The 14429-nt window shown below is 40.5% G+C and overlaps 1 long non-coding RNA gene across 1 annotated transcript in view; it reads right to left on the reverse strand.

Moving 5' to 3' along the window:
- Positions 1-7397: 7397 nt before the first annotated feature.
- LOC135417603 (uncharacterized) overlaps positions 7398-14429 on the reverse strand; it is a 300927-nt gene continuing 293895 nt past the window's right edge. The window contains exon 4 of the long non-coding RNA XR_010432131.1: positions 7398-7480. This is a non-coding gene — a long non-coding RNA (uncharacterized LOC135417603). The remainder of the gene's footprint in view (positions 7481-14429) is intronic.

Consider the following 14429-nt stretch of genomic DNA (forward strand, 5'->3'; position numbering starts at 1 on the left):
CCAGAGGTTGTTCCTAAAGAAACAGAAGGGAGGGTAGAAGCTTTAATATTGCCATTTCTAGAAGTGCAAGATTATTTCTGCTGTTAATAGGCAGCATGAAGCACAGATGGGAAATGAAACCAGGGAATTTGTGAAAATGGGGTAACACTATACAAAACTTCTCCCAGTGTGTCCCAGGAGCATGGAGCTCTGTGATCAGCACATCACCCCTGCAGTGACACACTTTATCACTTTGCTGAGAGCAGTAACCTCCTCTTGACAGCATGCACAACCACTTCCTTCAGTAACACTGTCTTTAACTGTAATTTTTCCTCTTTTTCTGTGTGTACTCTGTTCTTACCCATAATGGCACAAAAATGAGATCTTTAACACTATCCCCCCAAGCACACTCAGCTGCTGCCTGAGTAAACACAGGAGTGAGTCTCTCCTGAGCAGCAGGTGAGCCCACAGTTACAGAAATGCCTGGGTACTTTCTCAAAAGTGCTCTTCAAAATAGGCCTCCCTACCACATGTAATTCCTGCTTCTCCCCTTTCCCTAAAGAGGTTATTTCATTTTAAATGCTCACCTGAGCTGAACCCCACAGGATCTTTAAGCATGGGCTCTGTGGTTTATTTGTTGTCTGTTAGGACTTAACACACTTTTGGCACTGTATCAATGGTATCACTACTACCACTTAATGGACAATAATTTTGACTCAGATGTGTGCCTGTGGCTCCATAAGCTCCCCATTTGACTTTCCATCATCTGTATGTCACAGGTTAACACCACGTCCAAACACTTACAGACACTTAATACTGCAGAACACAGCCTATAACATAGAATATATAGAATATGATTCTATAACATAGAATCATGGTTTAGGTGGGAAGAGACCTTAAAGATCCAATCCACTGACCACTGCCACAGGCAGAGACCCCTTCCACTACACCAGGCTACTCAAAGCTCCATCTCACCTGGTTTCAAACACTGACAAGGATAGGGCATCCACAGCTTCTCCAGACAACCCATTCCAAAAGGGTTTTACCCCCCTAAATAGACTGTTCCAGTGTCATGATTCACCCTGTACAGCGCAGAGCTACTTCTATTTATTTCCAGAAACAGGTTGATAGTTCTTTGGGAAGGCACTTTTTATCTGGCTTTTATTTCCTCCGCTGATGTTTTAAGTGCATTTACCCTGTGCTAGTCTTTTATTTTATTTTTTTTTCCAGACGAGATGCCGCCCTGCTGTTCGCCAGCACCGCAGCTCTCCCGTGACACTCCAGCGTCCCTCCGAAGGCTCAGCAGGGAGCAGCTCCCGGTCTGTGTGCGCTGCCACACAGGTAGAATCACAGTGACCTTGGATGATACACTTGCCGGACAAGCCTCCAGAGGACTGCATTATTTCTGAAGCAAGGCTTCCTGTCAGATGTTGTACTACACGGCACAGATACCTGTTCCTAACAGACACTTCACTTTGAAAAAGCATTCTCTTGTTTTTCACATCCATTACATAGAGGAGAGTTAAGAAAAACAAACCTGCTTTTAAGCATAACCTGGTTGCATTTACTCCCACCAAATGTTCCAATCTTTGGATTGATTTTTGGCAAATCTTATGGTTTGTCTAAGCCAATTTTTATAGCATAGGTAATAATATTATGACAACAAGGCCAAGTTGCTTGCTTTAAAAAAAAACCCCAACCCTAATGTCAGATAGTTAGGAACTCTGGAGAATGCTGTTTTTTAGAAGAGGACTGACTCTTACAGGACCATGACTACTCTGCATAAATACACTTGGTGTAAGAACACCTCAGTGGTTGAAGATGAAGAGCTATAACAGAAGGGGCTCCTGCAATGACAATGTTTATCTTCTGGATACTTAACACATCCTTGTTATCTGAGTAGAGAGACACCAGGACTCTGACTATGTTTTTAAAAAAACAGTGAGAGTGTATCACCTCTTCAAAAGGGAAAAATAAACAGTAATGAAAAGCAGAGTTGGGGTGAGGGGTTTGGATGGTTTGTGTGTCCTTGTTTTGCTGGGTTTTTTTTGTGATTGTTTGAGGGGTTTTTTTGTTTGTTTGTTATGTTACAGTTTGGAGGAGGGTGTGCATTGAAAAAAAATTGGCAAGCTTCAGAAGACAAAAACTCAAGTCATAAAAAGTCCAAGTGGATAAGATGACACTTTTGTATCAATGAGAGCAATTAATCATCACAACACACTCTTAAGCAAAATGGTAGATAGTATATCTTGAAGACTGGATGCTTTTCAGGTAGGAATGCTTTAGCTAACCACAAGTTATGCCTTAAAGAAAAGTTACTTAGATGTAAGAAGATTTAATGAATCTCATCGTACATGTACTGGTTTAAATTTAATGATCCCTTCCAAGTTTAAATGCAAACAATAAAATACCTTCCATATAGTTTATATGAATTATAGTAATATGGCCATTTTCACCTGAAATCTTTTTATCTCTAAAGCAAAAAAACCCTGTTATACAGTGGCAGTACTGCTCACATAGAGAAAAAAATTTAGGGATGGTTTACTTCATGTCACATCTGAAGTCAATGACAGTTCATATTCCACACTACAGATGAAGCATATGTTTAAGAACTATATGAACAGAGATATCGAAGGCCATTTCCACAGTCCCCTGAAGAGTCACCTGAGAGCAGCCTCCTTCAGGAGCAATAAGCTTAGATGCTTTTGTAAGTTCCAGGTCATTGCTTTCCTGTTCTTGCTCTGAATGTGAAGTTCTGGATTAGACCTTCATCATCATATCTGTAGCATATCTTTTCACTCATAAAATGTAAGGAGCTCACATCTTACAGTTAAAATGTCCTAGGTAGCTGCTACCTCACATGGTCCTCCAAAGGTCAGAAACAAGTCATAAAATAAGTTTAGTTCGGTGTAGGTATAAGTAGAGAGTAGCATAATTTGTGCTGAAATTGTGTATAAACAATGACAGAAACTCCACCTTGCACACCCATCGATGCATTTTGGCCTTAGCTTAGTTTCTGTCTTCCATATTTGAATATTTTCTACAAACATCCATTACGACTTGAGTAATTAATCAACAAATGTCATTTTCCATTAAAGCATATTTAATCATCACAAAAATTAGGAACAACTAACAACCAAAACCAGTATAATTACTTCTAATGCAAATGTGCTAATTTAAATTGTGGAATACTTCTTTAAGAAATGTCTGTGTTAATTGGGGTCTGCTCATGAAAGCAAGTGACTAATTGAGCTGGCATGTGCCAGATAGACTAGTCCAACTGAAAGACAACATTTGCAATGTAACACTGATTTTAAAAGTTAACATTTTAATGAAAAAAGCTGCTATCAGGCTCATGCCAGTTCAATTAGTCACTCCTTCCCATGAGCAGACCCCAATTAACACACTTTTTTGAAAGAAATATCCTACTGTTCAATTAAAACATGGAAGCATAGATGATTACACAAGTCTATTTTGATAATTAGCCTCAGTTGATCTGTCTCAAATGTGTTGCTTCTGAACTGCTGTATCATCACAACTTATGGATTATTTTTGAGCAAATGTTTTTTATCTGCATTAAGCAGGCCCTGTCTGTATAACACCACCAAAACAGTCCAACAGACCAGTAGTGGCAAGTTAGCATCTTGGTTCCTGTTTTAATAATAGCAGAGCTCATAGTACATGTATCATGATCAGATGTGGAGAGCAAGCAGACAGCCCTTCTGTTACGTGCATTTTCTTGTACAATCCTATGACAAGCATGAGTAAATAAAAGCAAGCACATGTGGATCCATAGCCCGAGATCAATGAGAGCCTTTCTTGACTTCAGTGAGTGTTGGATTAGGTCCCCATGTTCTATGTGAGAAGAGGAATAATTACAGCGCATCAGGCACTGGGAGCTGACAACTTGGCAAATATTGATTTGGCATGGTAACTGCTATAATATTGATTTTAAACACAACTTTAATATAGATTTATCAGCCATTCCATAGCTCTGTGTCAATATGAAATAACGATAGCCTTTGATGGTTCAGTAAAGTAACAACTACAAAGAACTAAGGAGGAGTAATGATCACTTTACAATGTTCCCTCAGAAGTATCACAATACACATACCTGGTAACCCAACTGAGCTATTGAAAGGATCAGTAAGTTGTTTCTAATTATCCAGCAGTGATATTTATCAATCAAGTCACCCAGAACTTGGGAATTTCCCCCCATACTTAGAACTGTAACATAAAATGCAGCAGTTTTCTGTGGAAGAAATTGATCTTACCTACTAGTAAGTTAAAACAATGCTTCTTTCCATTGATCCCTTCAAATCAATATTAGGCTTTTTGCCTGGTACTATGAAACAGGCAACTCTGAATTCACAAGTACAGATGGAGTGAAGGCAGACATGCCATCACTAAAGCAAACACAATGCCCCTACAGTCCACTACCAGTAATCCTGGCTTCAGCATGAGTCTTTCATTTCATGGCTGGACTAAACTTCTGTTATTACTACTTGTCAAAAGTAGTTATCACTATGATTCCCTGAGGAGACATTCTTCCTGATCTAAAGTGTCTTTAGAGAGTGCAACATAATCATCCAGTCTGAAAGAGAACATACAAATCTATTTGCCCTAGGATATTACATGCTTGCTAACTTGTCACTGCTACATCTAATGCCATTACCTAAAATAGTGTGCAGGTATACTTGTCACCAAGAATTTATATTGAGGTCAGAACCCAAATAAAAACATAACTGTGCTTTAGAAAGATATTTGGGGTATGGTCAAACCAGAATTGTTGCCAGATCAGTTAGGTTTCCATCTCCAAAATACTGGGGGGATATGGCAGAAAAACTCAACGGCATATGGTCTTTAACATACATATTTACTTTTCTTGAGACAGTTGCTGTGAAAGTACCACCCACATTCCTAGTATTCAGAATTAACATCAAATGCGAAATGCAAAAAAATTTGTGTGCTGAAACGTTTTCAGTTTGAAGGAGAGGCTGCCCTTCCTGTTGGAAATCTGCTGATTCCTGTGACCCCACTGCACCAGGACAACCCCTAAGGCTTAACTTTAACTACCTGAGTAACTGCAGTGGGATTGATGGATTTGCTAAGAGATCCCAAAAGCTTTGCTGCATAAGGACCTTCTCTAAGCCAAGGGCTTAAATCAAGGCTGAATAAAGGTGGTAGGGGACAAGACCTGCCCTCAGTGAGGGAGGCAGCTGGGAGACTGTGGTCAAGACCAGGTCTGGCAGGTCAGGACCAGCTTCAGATAGGCCAGTGCAAAGGAGATCATTGGTGTCTTTTAAATTGATAATTATTTTTTCAGTGGATAGTATCTACATTCTCCCTCTTGCATCAGTAGTAACAATTCTGTAAGTGCCAGATACATTTCTTCAGCTTATGTTGTGGGTTTTTTTGTTTGTTTTGTTGTTTGTTTGTTTTTTTTTTTTAAAACCTCAGAACATGAGAGACAAAAGATATTTCAGCACTTTGATGTCAGTGGAGGTGCATGTCAGTGCAGAATTTACCTCACTTCTTCTAGTCTTTTCAAGTATGCACAGCCACTCTGAAACCTTTCTGCAGAAACTTGGCAAGAAAAAAAAAGAAAAAGAGGCAATGAGACGGAATGAGAGAGAAAACTTGCCTTTCAGGAGGTGCTTTGCACTTCTGATGCCTCTCAGAATCCGTCACTCCGCTTATATATGTGACAGCCTCCTCTGCTCTTTCCCCAAACATTGCTACAGTTATAGCTGCCCTTTTTCCCCCCAAAGCTATTTAGTTTGTCCTGTTGATTATGGCACAGTCACTACACAATGGCATGTAAGTTCTTGTGCTATCTCAAAGTTTATTTGGCCTCCAAGAGCTCAAAATATTTTGCATCTTTTTCAGAATGCCCTCTGTTCTCAGTTTGGCTGCAAATCATCAGGAACCTCACATTTAAATTCAAAAGTTCAAACCACTGCAATAAACTTCACATTGCAAGACTTAACACAGACTTTTTTTTTTTGGGGGGGGGGGGCAAAAATAAAGACCATATAAAATTGAAACAAAGTATTTTTGTTTCAATCAAGGATTCAAAATCCTAAATAAATATCCTCAATTTTAAGTTTTAGGAAATCTTTTCAGTGAACTTAAAGTTTCAACCTCTATTCCAAATCTGGGGAAAAAAACCCCACAACGATTAAAATGCTAAAACTTCTTACATTTCAGCTTCTGCTTGAACCTGTTTATCTCCTGAGACAGTAGAAAAAGAATTCAATGTACTTCCAGAGAAATTCAGGGCCTATTTGAACCAGTAGCTCTTGACACATGTTTTGATTCAAGTCCTTATTTAGCTTATCAAACAGAAAAATAGTGGTTTGGGCTTTTAAAGCACTTCAACATAAACTTCAGTTTCAGGCTGAGAAAGAGTACACAAGTTAAACATTCTGCATCACATACATGAGCTAAGGATGAAAAATAAAGGCAGCCTGGGACTACCCTAGTCAAACACGAACAAAAATATTTGCTAATGATTTAAAGATACTATGAGACTTCTTTTTTTAAAAAAAAGGAAAGAAAACAAAGAAAAAAGGGGATGCTATGACCCAACTGGAGAAGTAAAAGCAAAGAGCAGAATACAGCAATAGCGGAACTAAGATGATGTTTTCTGTGAAAACTGAAGAAAGGGAGTCAGCAGGGAAAGGGAAACATGTTTTCCATTTTGATGCTGGTATCTGCCAGGCTCCCTGCCAGAGGCTACAGGCCTCCCAAGGGCCACCCAAACCCACTCCTGAGACCTTATTATAGCAAGCTGCAGTTAAACAATGTATTTCCCTTTGCTCATATTTTATATGAAGTCTTACAGCAATCAGTACACAACTGCCATTTTTTACAATTCTGTTCCCAAGATAACTGAAGTCTGTTACTGTTGAACTAGATTTGTTAAGCATTAACTTGAAACTCAAGCAAGGTGTTCAGCTACAGGAGCAAAGTGAGGTCAGGGGGTGGTGCCAAATAAACAGGTTATATAAGAGGCTATGGGCCCCGCACACAGCTGCAGTTGTTAGCCCTACAAATAGAGTTTAAGACACATGATGCATAGATTTATTTGGTCATGCTTTACAGAGTTAGAACTTTTCCAGGTACAGTCAGAAAACTCACTATTCAAACACAGTGGCAGAGAAATCAGTACATCTCAACACAGCCAACCACCTCAAACTCTGTAGAATGTGAGCCCATTGTTCATAATCAGTAACTTTTATCTTCTCCTTAAAATCTTAAGTTCCAGAAAACCCAAAACACTAGAACAGCACACTTCATCTTAGCGTTTTTCAATCTTTCGTCTCTCTAAGTCCCTGACTCAGGAGTTTCAGTCTCTTGATCTAATGCACATTACAGAAAAAGACAAATAATTCCATAAATGGTGACTCACCCTCACAGCCTCTACCGGGAGATGCAGGTCCACATAGGAGTGTTTCCAGCTCTATGGGTGATTCCTCCTTCCTGAGCCAGCACCTTTCTGAGGAAAGGGAAAACATGGCAGCAATGTTCAAATAAAAGGTGCTCCCAGCCCCGCCTGCCTCATCATCAGAGACTGGGAACACCTGAGATGGCCCCTCCTTTCCCAACACAGGTGCAGCTCTTTCCCTCTTTTGTGTCCACAATTAGGGAGCCTTTCTGTTCCAGAGCAGGGGTTTCAGATTCTTCCTGCTGTGTTCTGCTGTAGTGGCCTTTGCAGGAGGGTCCCACGTGTCACCCACAGACTGGCTCCCTCCAACATTCACTCAAGTCATGCAGCAAGTCCCTGTGCTTTGGCTGGGGCAGGTGAAGCCAGTTCCTGCTGCTCTGTCAGCGCTGAGCTGCTCAGCCCTGCCTGCAGAAATGGGCAGTTGCACAGCCAGCTTTACTTTCTCCTTACCACCGGTGGTTATGAGCAGCTTCAGAAACAGTAAACTGAGAGCTGAGGGACAGCTGTTGTCTGTAGTTAGTACCATCATTTTCCCACTAAGGGCAAACAAGCACATTCAGAGCTTTACTGGGAAATTGAGAGAACTTCCAGACCAGAAAGAAGGACAGTGGCCAACTTGGGACCTCCCAGGAGACAGAAAACCCACTGTGTCCCACATCTGCCTTTGATGGCTTGCTAAAAAGCCACCTTGTTAGAGCAGACAGGTACTGTATGCTGAGACTTTCACCTCTGTCAAAAAGAGAGGAGCCTAAGCCGTGACCCCTTCCCCAGTGTGCTTTCAGACTGTGCCTCCTGCACTGTCACAACAGATTGGGCTGTGACAGGTTGGTCAGGAAAACCAGAGATGTTTTACATTTTCTGCTTGACTTGCAGTCCTTTTACCACACTGAGGCTTGGGACAGTTTTTCCACTGGTATTTTTATTATGCTTTAGCAGAAAAACAGGTCCGAGGTTGACACTCAGCATTACAGTTTCAGTATTATGCACATAAATTTAACTACTTAATTCCGCTGAGCATTGGGTAAGTGGGGCAGCTAAACCCTGTATGTTGCACGGAACATTTATCACTAACTACAGTATACAATTCCCTTTGCCATTCAGGCTTACTACAGTACACAATTCCCTTTGCCATTCAGGCTTACACATTTTAGAGCATTTACAATCATGCTGAATTATACTGGAATTCCCATTTCAAAGGATTTCATGAATGTATTGCTTGAATGCTGCCAAACTCATTTTTTCGTTCATACAGACTTTAAGGGGAACTGAGTTCCTGTGAGGCTGCTTATGCATTGCTGGATCCCAGATACTGTTGGGATGTCTGGATTTCACTGAAAAGTTGCTGTAATAAAAAGCAGGTTAAGTGGGATCTGATTAAAAGCTTATGCAATTTTTAAAAAAGACAAACCAGTGCACCATAACTACCAGTAAATGTTGATTTCTTACTGGCATCTAACTGATAACAGGTTTTATCAGTTTTTTATAATTAGGGAAGGTCAATAGGGGTTTTTACACGGCTGAAGAGCCATGTTACAATAAATTATGAATATCTGTCACAGATTCCCATAAATGTTCAGGCCTGGATCAATGTCAGCAACAAAAACTGTCCGGAACCTCAATTTCTGCTGCTTTAGGTTGCTAAAAATATTTCAGGAAGCAAGGCAAATAAATATCTTTCTGGAGCAACAATGTGCTGGTGCTCCAGCAGGGAAGACACATGGGGAGCTGAGGGCTGGTGTTGAGGGAGCCTTGCTGGGAAGGGCACAGCCTGGCAGCCCCTGTGGTGGCCTGACTGGAACCCACGGCTGCCCCAGAGCAGAACCACCCAACTCCATGCCCAGGGTGAGGGGGCTCACGGGGACTCAGTGGTGTCTGACACGGTGTCATGAGCAGGTGGCAGAAATCAGCTCTTGCTTTTAAGTCAGCTCATCTGTTAGAGCAACTCAACCAAGGAAAGACCCCTCCTTTTATCTTTCACCAGGTAGAAATGCACTTGCTGGCGTGCAGCCATTCTCCCCTTGGAAATCTCCCAGTGTGTTTTCACAGTTTAAACCTGGATTTCTCCAGGCTGGAAAAAGAAAAGCAAACTCAGAAACCCCCGTAGCTCTCACAAAACAAGCCTTTCCCTCGTGGAGGGGAAATGCCTGTCCTGCAACTCCATTGCTCCTACTTACTAGTTTGGTGGTGCCATTTTTGGATACATTGTTTTGAATCCAATATTGTTGGATTCAGTTGTAATCCTGGGTTGTGAGAAGTACAGAATTATCATTTTATGTCTCCTTAAATAGATGACAAAATGAATCCAGACTTCACTACCTCTCCTATGCAAATCCTGCCTATAATCTTCCCAGTTTCCTTTCTGTATCTTAAACCCTGAAGGTTTAAGAGTAATATCTCTGGAAGTCAGATATTATTAGATATATTTAAAACTCTTCCTTCCCCTCTTCCCAAAAAAAAAAAAAAATAGAATCAATTAAAAAATGAGTGTTCTCACTCTGACTTCAGCTGTACTCTAAAATAGTTATTAAAACTATCGTGGATGCAACAGAAATAAAGGAGATGATCAGGAGATATTTCTGATGCACAAAAGTGTCCAGGGAGCATGTCTAATGACGTGATCAGGATTTTTTAGGCCCCTAATACAGATATTATTAATGCAAGTCTGCTTCCATGCTTATTCAAATAGGCCTTGAACATTACAAGAAATTTCCAGTCATGTTGCTCGCGAAGGCCAGGTGGGGACGCACGGCTGTCTGAAGCCTGAGGAGACTTCCTTAATGGAGTCCAACAAGATTAGCTGCCTTTCCCCACTACATGCCTCTGTAAAAAAAGCAAATAAATCACTAACAGTCTCCTAATAGACTTAGCTCTCTCCTGTCCTGAATGAATACTGTTTGGAATAAGCTCTGCAATGCCTACCTCTGATATTACCACAGTGACTTGTGTCTTTTCAATGCTGTCTGAAAGATTTCCAAGTTTTTTGAAAATGTTGCCTCTTGTCCCATATTAAGGAGTGTAAAAGGCATTCTGCTGGGAAACTTGCAGCTCAGTTACTGGAACTGTTTTCACCTGATCATGTTCTCCAGCTGGATCTCTGAAGTGAAAGGGGTAACTGGATTTCTTTCACTTCCTGTGACTAACCCAATACATTTTTCCTCCAAGCCCTCTGTGTTAATGGATTTATTACATACTGTTTGATATATTGCTGCTTCACCTATGACTCGACCATGCCTAGTGGAGCAGTCCAATTATGAGCAGACTGGCTGCATCAAAGCACTGAGCAGGGACAACGCTCAGTGGTCATGATTTTTCTGAGATTATTACTTCTTTTACTTTTTTTTTTTTTTTTTTTAATCGATGTTATTATTTACATTTTTCATTATCCTTTCAGTCTCATTATTTTGTGAAGAGTTATTTTTGTCTTCTTCCATGCAAGCTCAATTTTGAGTACATTACAAGATTCTGGTCCATTCCTCTGCCAGTGATCAGTGATTCCAACAATTTGGTATGCCTTCTGGAATGGAAAAAGTCTAAGTAATGCCATGAAATGGAAGAAGAAAACTGCTCAGTGTTTAGAGGGTTGAAATGGCCGTGCTTCAAGTCTTAGGTGTGAGGGAGGCAGATTGCAAAGGATGAGGGGTGAAGCTATGGCACAGGTGCTTTTCATGCCCAGGCGAGGGGACTGGGGAAATTATTTAAACAATAAAGAGGAAGAAAACCCCACAAACTTAAGGAAGCCATTGGATAAGTGCTTCCAGATATAAAGTCAGCTCAGGAGAGTAAGTCCAGCTCACTGAGGCAGGACCTGATAAGCTCCTGTTTTCCAGTAATTGTGGCTGATCTGATTTACTCACACCATTTTTTCAAATCTGGATGTCACAGGGCATTTCTCCCATGCCTGTTATGTGATTGAAAAGCCAGTTCTCCTTCCCATGCTGAATTCACACAAGACACAAGAGCTTCTCTGCCACGTCGAGCCCAAGCCCACCTCTCACTGAAGGAGTGTAGCCCTACAGCTCAAGGATCTCTTCCTTTCCCGCAGTGCAGTCTGCCTACTGTGACCCAAATTACTTCACAGTACCTCAGGAATTAACTAAAAGCAAGGATGACTGTTCCATGAGAGCAATTTACTTTCAAAGATCTTGTTCTGCAGTGAGGTTTAGCCCATTAGACATACCCTGTTTGTTCCCACTTAGTAACCCATCATACCCTCAGGCTGCATTTGTAGCATACACCTGGAATTGTAGAGGTTTTATTAACTAGTGATTTGACCCTTGTTTGATAATTTGTAGGCAAGCAACACATTTTTTAACTGGTGGGTGTCCTTTTGCATATATCTATTTATTACACGAGAGTGATAAAATGCAACGGTAATAAAACCCAAAGCTTTTGCTTATGATATACATCAGTCTTTTCCTTGCAGGAACTATGGACCTTTATTAATGCAAGTCTGAAAGACCAAAATTTGTCCTAGTTTTCGTCAAAGAGTTTTGGAGGGAGCGTGGTGTAGGGCCTAACAAGTTGCTGTTTTGTTTGTGCTTGTCCAAAGAAACTACTAAATAAAAGTGATTGCTATTTTGGATAGAAATAACACTGCAATTGACAGTCAATGACTGACTTCAGAAGTTTTATGCCACACTCAGCTGAGTCAGTGCAGATGTTTGTGGTTTTATTATTTCTTTTTTTTACAGAAGAAAATTCCTTGGAAGGCAAAAAACTTTATACAACTGTCACAAAAGTTAAAACTGGAAAAGCACTGGGCCCAGATGGATTTGCCAATGCTTTAATAAAGAATATTTTATGCTCAGAATTCAGAACTTCTTGCTTCTAAAGTGGCTTGAGACATACTTTACGCTTCAGGGGAAACTATTTCAATCAATCCCAAAGCTAGAAGGGACTCACTCTAAATTCCCCTGTCAAAATAATGTCAAAGTATTATTAGTTAAAGCCTTTTCAAAACTGGATTAAGAGCACCCTGTTCTCAATCCGTGTCCACAAATTTGAGTCAATGTGTTTACAGATAAGGATCTAACGATGCTAAAAAAGAACAAATCAAAGGGTCTTCTTTTCCCCATATAATACTTTACTTCTCAAAAAAGTGCTGTACACTTTTTCATATGTAAATAAGAGGTTTTGTTCATAACCCATTAACACTAAATGATGATGTTGGACACACCTCAGAATACAAAATAAACCTAGATACTATAGAAATGCTTGGAAAATGTAAACATTCTCCACAGAGAATTTATTACAATTGAAGCTTTGGCTGGTAACAAAACATTACCCATTATTAGAAATACCCGTTGTCACTGCAACAGAGCACTTGCACAAGTCCACTTCAGTCCAATCAGCAGGAAATTCAGATTGATAGGACAAATTGATAGGTGGATGGACAGGCTGCCCAATCAATCTGTGCCCCTCATCTATCCAACAAATTTAACACAACGAAATGTGGTTCTCACAATTTAGCAGGCTGAACTAAAACACCTCCAGAGACCTGTCCCAGTAGATTTGTTTTAATTTTAGGAGAGTTAATAAAATTTTGAAAGCTTTCCTAAAACACAGCAAGGGACTGTTTTTGCAAAGCACCTGGATGCCTCTGCCTCCTCACTGCTCAGCAATGCTGGATAGCAGAGCGGCCGGGCTTGTGACATAGACAACTGACAGCACAGGTCAGAGGAAAGCAGACACCCATCTATCTGCTGAGGACTCATCCCTTCCCGATGAAACATCAAAATATTATTGTTTAGATTATTCCCTGCAATGTTCAATACCAATGATAGTGAACATTGCAGGAATGAATACACCAGCGTTCAGCAGAGCTGCAGCTCAAGGTAGGAACAGTGAGTGACCTGCCTGCATGGAGACGGAGAAATGATCCAGTGAGGTGTCAGAAGACCCCAGGCCAAAAATCACCATTGGACCAAGAGGTACATGCAGAGCCCATGAAGAATATGTGCACAGAGTGTAAGGGTATAAACCACCAGGGATTTCTTTGTTCTGGGTGCCTCTCTGGGGGCATCCAGCTCAAGCTGACCTGCTGCTGTGCCCCCTGCAAAGGGACTCCAGTCCCAGCAGTTAGAGCCTCAGGTGGTGTGTGTGCTGTGAGAATTCTCAGGCAGTGGCTTCTCCTTTATCACTTTGTCAGGTTTGGTTTTTTTCATCACTGAATCTCTACAAGAAAGACCAATAGATAAAGATGGGTTTGGGGAAGCACATACATTAAGTATTACCTGCTACTGCTCCTTCTTCTCAGCCTGGTTCTTCCCACACATCCCCTTAGCTTTTAGACATGAAATTTATTCATTCTTTAACTTCCTTAAGAGTACCATCTAGAGTAGATATACAGCAGTACACAATTAAAACTGCTGCCAAACTTGCAAAACAACATCTCAATCATAGTTAATAATATTTTCATTCTCTCCTAAACAGTATGTGAATTATAGCACACTGAATAGAAAAACAATGTAGTAGCTATGCAATTCCAGAGGATGTGTTTGGCTATGGAATGTGTTTGGCTAAGTACAGATTCTGGGGACAAACCCCATTTTTTGGTCCTGAATTCTTTTTGAAGGAAAGCCTGGATTTTCGTTTAGTAAAAAAAGAATCAAATATTCACGATTTTATTTCTAAACCAGACATATATAAAAGTGCCTGTAATCCCTTCAAGTTATTAAAGTCACAAATGAATTTGTAAAAATCTAAGATTATAATGATTACAGTAGTACTATTAATGACCATTTTTATCATCAGCATTGAACTTCAGACCCTACATGGTGCATTAGAATATGAGTAGCCAGGAATGACTAAGCTCTCAGTCATTTCTTTCTGAGAGCCTAGATGGAAAAAAAAGTAATTTCTCTGCTAGAGAGAATGTCAGTCTTGGGCCACAAAATTCCACCTAATCTTCCATATGGATGGGAACATGGATATTTAAGGGATAAAAAAATCCAAACCAGCAGAAAAGTGTCACATACTGCTGATAATATTCGCCCCTCCT

The sequence above is a fragment of the Pseudopipra pipra genome, chromosome 7 (genome assembly GCF_036250125.1).
Source record: "Pseudopipra pipra isolate bDixPip1 chromosome 7, bDixPip1.hap1, whole genome shotgun sequence".
NCBI classification, from domain to species: domain Eukaryota; kingdom Metazoa; phylum Chordata; class Aves; order Passeriformes; family Pipridae; genus Pseudopipra; species Pseudopipra pipra.